Source organism: Marmota monax, unplaced genomic scaffold (genome assembly GCF_021218885.2).
Source record: "Marmota monax isolate L192 unplaced genomic scaffold, Marmota_monax_Labrador192_F-V1.1 WCK01_AAM20220418_F8-fsc00091, whole genome shotgun sequence".
In the NCBI taxonomy this organism is placed as follows: domain Eukaryota; kingdom Metazoa; phylum Chordata; class Mammalia; order Rodentia; family Sciuridae; genus Marmota; species Marmota monax.
The window spans coordinates 1,072,562-1,087,702 of NW_026692434.1; positions in this window are offsets into that span (position 1 = coordinate 1,072,562).

Consider the following 15,141-nt stretch of genomic DNA (forward strand, 5'->3'; position numbering starts at 1 on the left):
TTTTGATTTTATTTTAAGATTTTTAGCTGTTGATTTCTTGAAAATTTCTGCCAGTTTGTTAAGGTATTTTAATATAAGTTAAAACATTATTTCAAAGTTTTCATACCTTTTGCTTCATTTTGCATTATTATTAAAGCTAGACAGTTTTGTTAGAATTTACATTGGATGATTTTTTTATGAATGTGCCTTCCAAAGTCCATTTTTCAAAACATATTGACAGTTTCCTATAGCAAAAATCTATATAACTTCCCAATACTTTTTAATATTGACTTTAAGAGCAATAAATATTAAAATTGCCATTTTCCTGGGTTTTTATTTTTAGTTGTAATAATGCATATTTTATAATATACATTTGATTAAAGACCATGTTTTTCAGCTTATTTTAGTGATATTAAAATTAAAATCCCAAGGGATAGGCCAATTAAAATTTAAATTATTTAGAATATGATGTACTAATTTCAACAAATATATTGATTTAAACCTAAAACATTTGTAAAATAGACATGTAACTTTGAATTATATGTCATCCAGCTATTTGTGATAAATCAGATAAAAGAAGGAAAACAAGTTTATATAATGGCTCAGTTGAAAGAATGTAAATGGATTTGTTTTCCTAATATAATGGTCAGCATGCACCCTTTATTGGTTTTATGAGAATTATATTGGTCTATGTAAATTATATTAGTTTCTGGTGAGATGAAAATAGGCTTGATGTTAAAATGTAATGAATCTATCCACTGTAGTTTCTTCTTTCCTTTGAAATATTCAAATAAAATGATGAATGATTTGTCAGGGCCATCGTTGTTAAAGGAAATCTAAATAAAAACAAAATCATAAAACTGCCTGTTTAATTTTACTTTCTCCTTTAGTAATATGAAATATCTATCATGGAAAGAAGCTGATATTTACTTGAAATGTACTTGATTTACTCTTTCTCTGTCATTTAATATCAAACCTCTAGTGAATTTTGCTCTTGGCCACTGGAAATCACACACAAAAAAATACTCTAAAAAATGTCATACCAAATTTCTGACTTCATGTCCTTTTTTACACAAGAGTCTTTTATGTTTTTGTCTTTTCCTTCTTCAAAGTGGGGGAAATGTGCACAATTTATAAAGACAAAAATCCAAAAGGTTGAAATCACTGCTCTCAAAAACCAAAATTTGTTATCGCCTGAAGATTCAATAGGAAAATTAAGAAAGCATTTCTAAAGTTTTTGTTCAATTTCATGTAAACTACTACTCTGGAACAGGGCTTTAGGAGAGAATGATCAATGGCATTCTTTCCCTTTCTCCCCATTCATTTCCAATCATGCAGTGACAAAGAATTGGTTCATTTATTCTGATTACTTTTATTTAGTTGTTATTCTCATCCAAATAATACATTTAAGACAATAGAAAGTATGAAAATAAAGTAATAAATTTTATTAAGTGGATGCTGTTCCATAATGGAGGGTAGTGGGAAGAATGGATGAACTTCTTTGGGCAAAGGGGAAGGAGGGATGGAGAGGGGGCATGGGAGTAGGAAGGATGGTGGAATGAGATGGAAATCATTACCCTAGGTACATGTATGAATACACATATGGTGCAACTCTACATCTTGTACAACCAGAGAAATGAAAAGTAGTGCTCCATTTGTGTTCAAAAAATCAAAATGCATTCTGCTAACTAATTAGAATAAATAAATAAATAAATTTCATATTATCTGCAGAAAGGAAAATTTCTGAGATAAGTCAAAATGGAAGTTTCATAATGAAAGAAATTATTTTTGAAAATTAAAAAAAAATGTTTGTTTCTAAAGTCTTAAAATTTTCTTAACCAGCTTCTGTTTATACATTTTAAGTACTTTTTAAATTTATGTTATTGAAGAGGGATTCAGACAAAAAATAATTTGAAACAGAAAATAAGAAAAGCAGATAAATATAAAGAAATGAACTAATATTGCTACTGTTAGGTACAGTCTAAGCACATTGTACTATGATTACTGAATCTTCTCAACAAACATTGATATTGATGAAGCTCTATAAATTGATAGGGAAACACACAGGGAATGCTTTTATAGATAGGTAGGGAAAGAGTTACAGAGCAGCAAAGTGTCTTGCTCAATGCCAAAACTACAAGTGCCAGAACCCAGAATATTTGGTGCATCATGAAAGAAATAAAGAGATAATGTGGGTAGTACATCCAATGTTAAGACTACAAATATTTCTGATAAATTTTATTCTCTCCATTCTCTCTGACTTAATAGTAATATAATAACAGTTGTCCTGATAGTATTATGCACAATATTATTGTCATGTAATTATTTTTTACAAAGATGAGATTGCAGTGTGTAAGACTGAAGAAAGCCAAGTTATGAGCTTGGGTCTCATGCTTATTGAATCTTTTGGTATGGAGTGTGACTGTGTATCTGTGTGTGTGTGTTCATGGCAAGTAGGAATGACAGTTACATGCACCCATACACATATATAAATGCCTTAAACTGTTTTTACTGGGAAGTTTTACATAAAATACAAGCATTGAAAATTGTATATATATATATATATATATATATATATATATATATATATATATATATATATATATATGACTTTTTTTGGTACCATGAATTGAACCCAAGGGTGCTTAACCACTGAGTGACTTCCTCAGCCCACTCTATGTTTTTTTTTTTTTTTTTGGAGGGGGGGATGTCTGTTGTTCTTTATGTTGTTGTTCTTTCTATTGAGGCAGCGTCTCACTATATTGCTTAGGGCTTTGTTAAGCTGGCTTTGAACTTCCGATCCCTCTGCCTCAGCCTTTAGAGTTGGTGGAATTAGAGGTGTGGGCCACCATGTCCAGCTGATTCTATCTTTATATAAATAGAGAGCTCTTAGTGTGCTTGAACTTCCAGAAAATCTCTTAATGACAGTGTATTTTGGGGGATAATTTATAACTATTGAGATGTTCCCATTGCCAGTATTCCACATTCAGTTTCTAATAGCTGTAGAAAAGAAGTGTCTCAGGATGCAAAATGTTACTTCTCTCTCCAAATACCACTCAAAAACACACTAACTTTGGGGGGACCTGAAAAATTCAGTTTAAATGAGAGAAATACCTATGACTCTAGCATGTCTATATGCCTAATCAAAGCTACAAATATCTTTGGTCTGATTGGTGGAAATCTGTGGCATATAGCAGCTAATAGCAATCATTGGAGTCAAAAAAGCCTTTCTATGAATCACAGCTTTCAATTAGCTGGAGTTGCATTTCCTCTCTATTTCCTCATTTTTAATGAGAACATTGGGTTGTTTTGAGGCTTAAATACATAATGTAAGTAAAATGCTAAGCAGACTGCCTGACATATAATGAGGACTCAATAAATGATAGTGATTATTACTTTTATTGAGACTACAAAACAGCCTTTGCTGATGGTTTTTAAAATCATCAATAACTGAAAAGCAAGTTACAATAATAATGAGGTGGCTTTGAGGATCAAATGAGACAAGCATATAAAATATGTCAGATGCTTTTCTCAATCTCATTCTCTACCTCTCCACTGGCCTCTGGTAAAAGAAAACATAGAATAGTGTTTTCCTATATTCACACTTTTTCCCCACAACTGTTTCACAGCTGGTATCATTACCAACGTCACAAAATTATAGAAAAATATTTCTATTCTTAGTTAAAATATTGCCTGTATTCAATAAGAGATCATTAAATTATTTTCATAGGTCATTTTAATGATACAAAAAGAAGCATAAAACAATTTTTAAACTTTTTTGTCATTTGAAGTCTCTTTTCTCTCCTCTTTATTTCATTTTTAAATATTTAGTTTATAGTAATTAAAAGTAAATGTATTATCCAGATGCAGTGGCACATGCCTATAATCCCAGCAGCTCAGGAGGCTGAGACAGGAGGATTGTGGGTTCAAAGCCAGCCTCAGCAACAGCGAGTTGCTAAGCAACTCAGTGAGACCCTTTCTCTAAATAAAATACAAAATAAGGCCAAGGATGTGGCCCAGTGGTTGAGTGCCCCTGAGTTCAATCCCCAGTAACACCCCCCCACACACAAAGGTAAATGCATTAGAACTACCATTGGTACTGTTATTTAAGTGAGTCCTTATTACCTTGACCAGGAAAATTTTATTCTTTGGTTATTATTAGTATAATTCTTTTTCCTTCACCCCTTCTGATTTCAAAACCTGACAAATTCCCCCAGTGGAATGCAGTTGCTTGTGCTCACTGGTAGATTCTTCCTCTAGTGGAATTTGTCTCCTGTTAGGCAAGACTGCAAGATATTTCCTTCTGATTCCCTGGCCAAACTCTCAGACTCCTGCAAGTTCATAAACATATGTGGACATCGAGTCATGAAAATCTACTGTATGTGTAAGACCCTGATAGCTTCCAAATCGCCCCATTAACTCGTCAAAACAACCCAGACTCTTTGGTTCTCTCCTTATAGTATAGTGCCTCTGCTAGAGCCAACTTCATCACTGGTCCATGCTAATAAAAGCACAAAAATTCTGAGGGAGGAAAAGGCCTGAAATCATGACTCAAATAGAAAGTACTCTTCCCTTTCTATAATTAGTTTGTACTCATGTATGGAAATATCATAGTGAATTCCATTAATGTTTACAATTAATGTGCATTAATTTAAAATAAAATTGATCATTTTATTTTTAATTTCATAACAGAAAAATCTCATATTGTTTTGTGATTGTGTATCAATGCCGATCCTTGTAAAACATGTCAAGAAATTATTTTGATCTTATTTTTATTTATTATTTCTACTTGTCCATTACCTTTTGAATATAGTACTTTGTGGATTTACACAAAATCATTGCTCTTGTGAGATAAATTTTGCTTATATAGCCTAATACTCTACCTTCATTTCCTTTTGATTCAAAATAAGTAAGTATGAATTATAAGTGGGAAAATAAAGCTATCTTTAATAAACATTAAAGATTTAAACACTCTGTCACATGATAAGTTTCATTTCTATTAGAAAAAGATCCAAAATCAAAGAATCAAAGGTTAGCAGAAATGGCAAAAGTAAAATTTTTGTAACAGTAATAAAACATGAAGAGTAAAAACTTAAAAATCTTCATGCTGCTATCAAACCCTTAGAATTTCCAGCTTGACTGACTGTCTCTAGCGTAGGTAGACACCACAGGGTAAATTGGGGTAACAAAATAAATTGTCCTTATAAATTTAATTTCCTTATGATGAAATAAAATTTTCAAGTATTAAAAAATGCAGACCTAAATTCTGTTTTCCATGTTCATCTACTGCCATTTAATCAGTCATAATATTTGCTAAAATCTTTTTAATACTCTATTTTTCATCTTTGTAATTATTAAATAGATTTGAGGAAGATTTTGATAAACATATTGAATAAGACTCACCTCCTTAAAACAGAACAAATCCTAACAATAACCATATTTCACTGAGTTCAGATAGCACAAAGTCACTTAAAAAAATATTCTTTGACTTAGTTATTTTTCTCTCATATTTGTTACTACTCTACATTTTAACTTATGGGAGATACTTCAAGCAAACATCAGGGAGCTGATATTCTCTGATCAGTAAGAAAGAGTGAGGTTTGGTCCCAAGGAAACTTTCTTACAATAGCCTTCCTGTGGACTTTTTATTATGTGAGATAACTGATACTGTTAATTATCTTAATTAACCCTCAATTTAAATTGATACTGAGTATCAGACCCTGAAATGCAGATGTAGCAAAGGGAGGAAAGAGGGACATTAAAAACCCTCAGTTTCAAGCTGAATGAACCTTGTTATGGACTACCACTAAATGCTTAATATGTTGCATGACTTGGGACACAAAATGTACATTCATAAAAAAACATTAATATATAAGCAAAGAGTAGGAAACACAAGGAACATTAATTTGTATTGCCTATTTTCAGAGAATTTCAGAAAAGTCATAGAAAGAGAAAAGGATGCAAGTTAAATATGGATACTATGTGTACATGTGTACACATCCATGTGCAAACTATACAATAAATATCTCCATGGCTTGATTGCAAAGGGTTTGAGGAAGTTACCAAATGTACCCCATATAATCTAATTTGTACTGTAAATCAGAGGTAGAAAAATAGAATAAAATAAGTAAATACTTTAAGATGCACTGGGAAGTGGCTTCAATAGATGCCCAATAATTGTTCCTTTAATAACTAATGAATAAATAAGAATAAATCATTTTATCAACCCAGCTAGCTTTACCTGTACAGGGGCTAAGAACTGTGCAGCCTTCATGAGTGTCACCTTTGACAATGTATCTTCTGTTATATTTTAGAAAGCTTATCCCATATTAGTGCAAAATCATATACTGAATCTTTTTGCACCTTAACTCTAGCCATAAACTTCAAATTTCTCTTGTGGCCTTCCTTGATTGTAAGTCAGAAATCCCATAATGAGGGAGATCTCTAAAGAGAAAATGGAATCACTATCAGTAATGATCCTCCTTGCAGGAATATCTTGTACCTTCTCTACACACACAAAATGCAAAGTGATCTCTTGGTGCCATATCAGCCAGCAACTTGCCAGGGTAATTTTTCCTGCTCAGCAGGGATAAGCCACCTGAGAAAAGAGTCTGAAATGGTTAGTGAAGAAATAAGTGGCAGAGCCAAAGAATAGGTTTTAAAAGCAAAGCGCCTGATAGGTTCTTCCAGGACTTAAAGGAGCTGGAACAGAACAGCTAGAAAATGGCTCCAGTCATTTATTTTAGTGGGTACATCAAAGGCAGGGGTAAGGTTTCAGGGGTGGAGTCTTGCTTCATGATGTCTTGCAGGCAACAGGTTCATTGGCATCTTGGCAGGCCATCTCTGAGTGGCTGTGTGGCTATGTGGCTGCCGCAGGTCACCCCATCTCAAATGCTGTACGGGAACTTCGGCAGAACTGGGTGGGAGTTCACATGTATCGGGGATAGGATTGCCACTGTAAGTTCTCAAATACCAGACTTTCCCACTCAACAGGATTTCATGCTGATTGATCCTTTCCACACACATTTCAAGAGTGGCTCTTGACAACGCCACAAGTAGAAATGAAAGGATTGAAAATAAACCACTTCCACTGTCTTCATGTTTCATGTAAATCTCATGGTTACATCTTGTCACAAGGAAAACTTAGCTGATTTAACTCATTTTGTACGCACCAAACTAATAGAGGGTTAAGGTAAGCAAGTAATTTTTCCACAACAGTTTGATTTACATAGAACATTCATCTTTGCTCTTTTAGAAGCTGCAGCAAACTTCAAGTAATCAATGTGATTAAAAGAGAGTTCTGTTTTTCTAAAATCATAACGATTTAAAAAATTGGAAATCAATCTACTAAGAAATGAAAATGAAAAATGAGCAAATGAGTAATACAAATAATAAAAAATAGCATTGTATTTTATTAGCCAGACACTCACATAAACAGTAAACGATTGACTCAAAATAGAAAGTTTCACAAAATGATAAATTAAGTTCATATATTAAAATAAGAAATAACTTTGTTTCTTAGTAATATCATAATCTCTACTATAATATGATTGCAAATGTTTATACAATTGTATATTTTGGAGTATAAATCTATGATAATCTCTTTTTAAAAATAGATATACAGAGTATAAAGCAAAGCACAAATTTCATTGAAAACAAAATTTGATTGCCATAATTTTATTAGGCAGCATATTAGAATAAAATATCTGGCCATAATAAAATATACCTGCAATACTGGGAGGGAATGAATCATATCTTAGAGTGCATCTTGCATATTTACACATAGTCTGACTCTGGCTTTATCTCATAGATCCTTTCTACAGAGTTGTGCTGTGGCTTGAATCATCTTTATCTACTTGGTTTGCTTCTCTTCAGACTTAGCCAAAATCAGCTTTTTGTCACTGGCACTATCCACGGCTGGCTGTCTCTAGCAAATACTCTGACCAATGTAGCCTGGTGTTTTGGAAACTCACTCTGTAGCAACAGGATTCTCATAAGCCAATGCAGCTGCTTCTAGGTTTACTTGCTTTGTTTGTTTTTCATGGTTTGGAATGGCACCTGGAACACAAACCCTATATTGTTTGTTTATTTTCATTGACTCATTTAGTCTATTTAATGGGTCGCCTGTGCTGGAGTCCTACTGAGTGTTCTGGTAGCAAGTGAAGTTGCTGCAGTAGGTTCTCAAGGAATAGTCGCAGAAAAAAAATGGTTTAGGATTCTCTGCAGAAAACAAGAAGGCATGTCTCAGACAACAGTTTTAGGAAATGATTTTATAACTAACCCCCATCAGGTTTCTTTAGTTGGAGCTGTTCAAAGAGGATCTAAGATATGAAATCAATGATGCCCTCTATGTGAAACTCTGAATTATAGAAAAATTGAATTGCAAAATAGCTGTTTAGGAAATCAATAAAGTTCTGACTACTCATGAGAACACTTTATTAATATGTTTTACATATGCACATGCATATTAACTATCAATGAATGATGAAAATAATTTTGAATACTTTTTGCTCATGCCATATGCATATACTTCATGTACCTTTTTATATAATCAAGTATGGTTTTCACGCTTTCCTGAAGCAATGTTTATGTTCAACAATCTTCCTGAGGTCAAGGATGAGTTCTTACAATCTCTACAGGAGACATTTTTGGTTTCTAAATCAAAGATCTCTAAACTCAAATATCCAGGCAATTAAGGATAATCCTCCAAACTACATAGTAAATGTGCAGTCCTCTTGTATGTACTTTTGTATAACTCTGAGGGTCTCCTTCCATTTCCATGCATTTTCCCTTCTCTCTCCCTTTCCCTCCCACCTCTCATCCCTGTTTAATGTTAATCTTCTTCTCATGCTCTTCGACCCTACTCTGTTCTTAGTTACTCTCCTTATATCAAAGAAGACATTTGGCATTTGTTTTTTAGGGATTGGCTAGCTAATAATATAAGAGGGACAAACGAATGTCAGTAGAGGGAGCAGAGAGAGAAGAGGGGAGGGGAGGGGAGGGGAGGGGAGGGGAGGGGGGATAGTAGAGGATAGGAAAGGCAGCAGAATACAACAGACACTAGTATGGCAATATGTAAATCAATGGATGTGTAACTGATGTGATTCTGCAATCTGTATATGGGGTAAAAATGGGAGCTCATAACCCACTTGAATCAAATTGTGAAATATGATATATCAAGAACTATGTAATGTTTTGAACAGCCAACAATAAAAAAATTAAAAAAAAAAAAATGTGCAGTCCTAATCAATATCCTAAGTCAAATATGTGACACATATTCCACAGTAACTGCAAATAAATTATGTTCACCTATAAAAAATTCACTAGAACATTCTATTATATTGTTTATTAATTCCTAGGAATCATACTTTAATGATAGCATGTGTACAATATCATTTATAACCTAACATATTTCGTTCACATTTCTTCCTCTGGCATCTGCTCGATCTCTTCATGTGCTAGTCACATAAAATGTTCTGCTGTCTCCCAAGAAAACTGTGGACATTCAAGCCACTGAACCATTTTTGTTCCTATTTCTGCAGTAGTCATCTGCCTCTTGCTAATCTACACTATTTCTGGTAAAATTTCTAAAAGAAAAAGGATTCTGCTTTTTCTTAGAATGCATCCAATTTCCAGAAATTTTCTTGTTCTCTCACATTACTTTATATTTACCTGTTTTGATATACATTACACTATATTGTAATTACATATGTATTTATTTCCTCAGATGGACAGTGTGATCCAGAAAGGCAGAATATTTTTTTCACAAATCTTCATGACTTTAATATGAGGCCTAAGGTCAAGTGAATTTGAAATATTAAATAGAGTGTTCATTTGTCAGAAATATCCTCAAGTGATTGTCAATCAGACTCTTAGGACTATTGTTTGCCTTATTACTTTTGCAAATTAAGACATCAGTTTAATATAGAGTTTAACATTCAGAGGCTCCAAAGAAACTGATTAAATGTGTAACCTAGCTCCAAATTATTGCTATGACACCTTCAGAAAATTACAATGTCTTTGCATCAATTTCTTATATTCTAAATGGAAATGGCTAATAGTATTCACTAAGGAGAAATGTAATGAATGTTTAACAATTTAATGTAAAACTCTCAACACTAATTTTGCAAATAAAAGAAACTATCAATGAATATTAATTATTTAATATCAAATATTTTCATATTTGTAGTTAGATGTTTACACTGATAAGTTGTACTAGTAGTTTTTTTTTTTAAATCCCTGCTAAATGCAATATTTTTGGTCCAGTAAAATTACAAGAGAAGATTTATGACTTTCAGGTTAGAGTAATAGCCCCATGATTTTAAATATAGTGCTAAAATTACTTAAATTTCATATCAATATAACCCTAGTTTCAGCAGAAGCTCTAATATGAAATTAAAGTATGACATGCAGTTTTAATAACAACGATAACTTGATCTTTCTTAGAAAATATAATCCTTATCTCATTTCACTTATCACAAATTTGCCAGTGTCGTATAGTAGTAAGAGTATATCTTTCTTAAAAATGATTGATTTTATGTCATTCAGCCATAAAGTCTTTGATGGGTTGCTGGTGGAGAGCAACAAATTTATTTTAAATAAAAATCATACCTTGTAGGGCCCATCTTAACTCATTTCCCTTAGCTTACTTACTTAGTATAATTTTATGATGACTGTTCATGGCTACAATTTTAAAGTGTTTATTGAAATGAAAATTACCCTCAAGAGATGTCAACTAAGATAAAATTTTAAAATATTTTTGTTGCATTAGGAGAAAGTGGAATCAAAATTATTCCCATGAATATTTTAAGAAATAATAGGCCACTTCATACGTATAGTAAAAACTTTAAACAGTACAATTTCCTTTTTTAAATATTTTGTTTAAGTTGTAGTTGGATATAATACCTTTATTTTATTTTTAATGTGGTACTGAGGATTGAACCCAGCACCCTGCCAGTAGCAGGTCAGCTCTCTAACTGCCGAGCTATGACCCCAGCCCCTAAAATTTTTAAAAACCAAAATTCAGATTTGCATGATGTCACATACGCATGCATAATTCACAGGTAGAAGCAGATTCTTTCAGACAACCATTAACTAAAAAAACATCCAAACCTACACAAAAAACATATAATAATAATAATCCTTTTAATGCAAATAAAGATCAATGAAGATTAAATCACCTTAAAATAAAAAAGAAAATAAATTATATTCAAGTAGTTGCTTGAATTTACTTTTCAAATAAGGTAAAGCAAGTCAAGTAAGTTTTTTTGTGTGTACATATACATATATATGACAAATTATTGATTCCTTTTTTATATGAGAGGTAAAATATATGTGTGCATGACAACACTACTACAAAAAAATTGGGTATAAACAAGGATCTAGAGTGTTTTAAGTTCATTATGTTGCCTATGAAGTAATAAAGCAGTAATTCATAATAGGCTCTAATATGTCAAGGAGGATTGTTACACATACTATGTATTAAGGAATGAATAAAAAAAGTATACACTTAATAAAATGAAGATGGGAAAACTATAATAATTTAAAAGAATAATGTATCTCAAATAAAGCAAGGACAAAAAGAAATAAATAGCCTGAACACACAAAAAAATAGTAAGAAAAATAGAACTTCACTTTCTGGATATTTCAACTATTACATAAAATGTAAATGGACAAATAGTCTAGTAATAAAGTGGTTATAACAAAATTAGAGTTAAAAAAGAAATTGACTATGTCATGTGGCTGGTGAACATGACCATTCAAAAAACCCACTGGTCTTCTGGTCTTTATGACTTTGTGTAATTCCATGCTCCCCAAGCCCCTGTCCTGAATGTAGTAAGGATCCATGTCTTGTATCAATTCGATTGTTATGGATGATGAAGTCACTCTCTCACTGCATTATATCACACTATGTAAGTCTTCATCACTCTAGCAGACACACTGTAGAGGCTCATTTGCTGGCCTGATGTATTATGTAGCCCATGCTGGAAAAGACAAGAGAGCAAAAACTAAGGAAAGCCACAGGGAACTATACGTGGCTCCAATGACCTATACAAGCCTGCCAGTGACAACCAGGATAATTTAGGTCCCTCAGACATATAACTGTAAGGAAGATAATTCTGCAAACATAACTTGAAAGTAGGTATTTCCCAAATGAACTTCCTGTTTAGAATGCATCATGAACAATATTTTGATAGCAGCCTATTGAGATGCAAAAAAAATAGCTAGCCTATTTAAAGACTTATGACTCACAGAAATTATATGAGATAATACATATATGCTGTTTTAAACTGCTAAATTAGATATAATTTTCAAGGAATTACTAGAAAATGAATATATATTACCTATGAAAGAAAATCTTCAATTATGAAGTGTAGAAAGGTTGCAAACTAAAATATAAAGAATCACAAATCAAGCAAACATCAATCCCCCCAAATCACAGTGACAACCAGAATTTAAAACAAGAAGGATAAAATTTATGAAGAGATTTTCATAATAAAAACGGGTCATTCTAAAGAACGATCAAGGGCTGGGGTTGTGGCTCACTGGTAGAGTGCTCATCTAGCACATGTGAAGCCCTGGATTGGATCCTAAGCACCACATAAAAATAAATAAAGATATTGTGTCCATTTACAACTAAGATATATATATATATATATATATATATATATATACAGTAAAGATTTACTGAGTCGTCATTTTTATGATTGAAAAAGCACAACCTCAAAATATGTGCGCCCAGAACTGAAAACTGAAAAGTGTAGTTAGATTCATATTTGTAGAAGACTATTTTAAATATGTATGTAACAAACAAAAAGTCCATAGAAAAAGTATTTGGAGAAGAATTAATAAACTTACAGTAAATGACATATAGAACACTGGGTGCAATCCTAGATAGTACTTATCCATCCAAGTGCATATGGGCTTTGTTGAATTAGCATATGGAGCACTAACATTGTATCTCAACAAATTTTAAGTGATTTAAATCTTACATACTTTTAGTTTACATAGCTACATGTATATGGGATTTTTTTTATTGGTTGTTCAAAACATTACTAAGCTCATGACATAGCATCTTTCATACATTTGATTCAAGTGAGTTACGAATTCCCATTTTTACCCCAAATACAAATTAAAGCAATCATGTATATGGGATTTAAATCCAATTTAATCACAAAAATCTCCAAATTCAAAAGTACCAAAAATGTTTTACTCTAACATACACACTTATAAGGAACAAATAAGTCGAAGAAAAAATAGAATGCCTACACGATTTTTATTGAAAGGATAATATAAATATAAATGCAGCTTATCAAAACTTGTATAATGCAGTGAAGCTTGTTACAAATATAAAGTTTGTAGTCTTAAATGCAACATTAAAAGAGAAAAATGTGAAACATATTAATTTAGGTATCTTCTGAAGAAGCTAGAAAATTAAGGCAAATCAAACCCAACAACTATAAAAAAGGACATGATCTCTGAAATCTGATAAATAGTAACATAGAAAAATGAAGGAAAAATAAAGAAATTAAAGAAAGCTAAAGGTCAATTCATTACACAAATATATCTGTGTTTGAATGTACATACACAATGAGAATGACTACTGAGAGGAAAAAAAGTTTGAATATACTGCCAATCACAAAGGAAAAATTAGAAGGAGGAATTCTACTGAAATTAAATGGATAGTAGAGTACTAAGAACAAAATCATATTGGGTGAAATTGTCAAATTTTACACTATAATTTTTATCAAAAATTGAAATGAAGAGAAATAAAATTTGAATAATCTTAAAAATATTAAGGACATTTATGTGGTGAGCCGCTTCTGCCGTTTCTGCAGACTATGGTCGCCATTACAAGATGACGCTGGCTCCGCTGTGGTCTGTGACAAACAACTCCTTATCTGGGAAAGTTGGCACATGATTTTTCACCACCCTGTGAGAAAGCTCCACGCGGCAGCTTTGCATTGGGGCTTGGGATGCTTTATTAAGGCTGGGAGGGGCATCCGAGAGAAGAAGAAATATCAAGGGCCTGAATAAACTGCTGAAAGAAGATTCCTGAGTTGCGTCTTCCTTGCGGGCAAGGGGTCGCGACAAGTGGTGCCGAAACCCGGGAACCAGAACTTTCAGCAGTCAGGGGTGATACACCGGTTAGTCCCAAGTAAGTGGGATCCACAATCAAAGCGGGGTTAATCCCAGGTAAGTGGGATCCGCGACCAAAGCGGGACAGCTCCTCTGTAATGAAAGAGAGAGCCTTACATTTTATTGCAGCTGCACTGTGTACTTTCGCTTCTACTTTCGCTTTCTTTTTTTTGTGCTTCCTTTGTTGTTGTGTCATGGGTGCCGCATCTTCAAGTCCGCTTCTCCTGGCCCTAGATGGCCTGTTACGTTCCAAGGGACTGGAAGTGAAACATAGTACTTTACAGAGATTTTTACAGAAGATAGATATCGCTGCACCGTGGTTTGCATTTTCGGGCAGCCTTACTGTGCCTAGTTGGGATAAATTAGGCAAAGATCTTGACTTTGCTTCTGAGCAGGGCATATTAGAGGGTGGGGTGATACCCCTTTGGAAAATGGTCCGTGGTTGCCTTACAGATGGTAAATGCCAGGAAGCTGTGAGTGAGGGTCAAGCTATTCTTGAGCAACTGCATGAGGAAAAATCTGAAGGATCATGTAGTGGAGTGGCAAAAAGTATTAAAAGTAACAGTAGTGAGAAGGCAAAAGAGCCTGAAGATAAAAATAGGAGAAGGCTCTACCCAGACTTGACCGAATTAAAAACGCCTAAGAACACAAGCGACTCAGAGAGTTCTGAGGACCTTGATATATTGTTACAACAACTACATAAGATAAAAATGAAAAAGAAGAAAAAGGAGACACAAGGCACGCAGGCCTACTGTAAGAAGGGGAAAGGAGTTAACATTGGTCAACAAAACTCTGAGGAGGAGGAGGTAGAATATCTAGAAGAAGATATGGTGCCGATTGCCCCACCTCCGTATGTGGGGGGGAGCCAAGGTTCCGGGAGATCTTTTCATGCACAAGTTTGGAGGACAGTTAATACAGATATGGGACTTGCATACCCTGTATTTCAGGACAATAACAGGGGAAGATATCATGAGCCTTTAGACTTTAAGATAATTAAAACCTTGGCAGAATCTGTCCGCACTT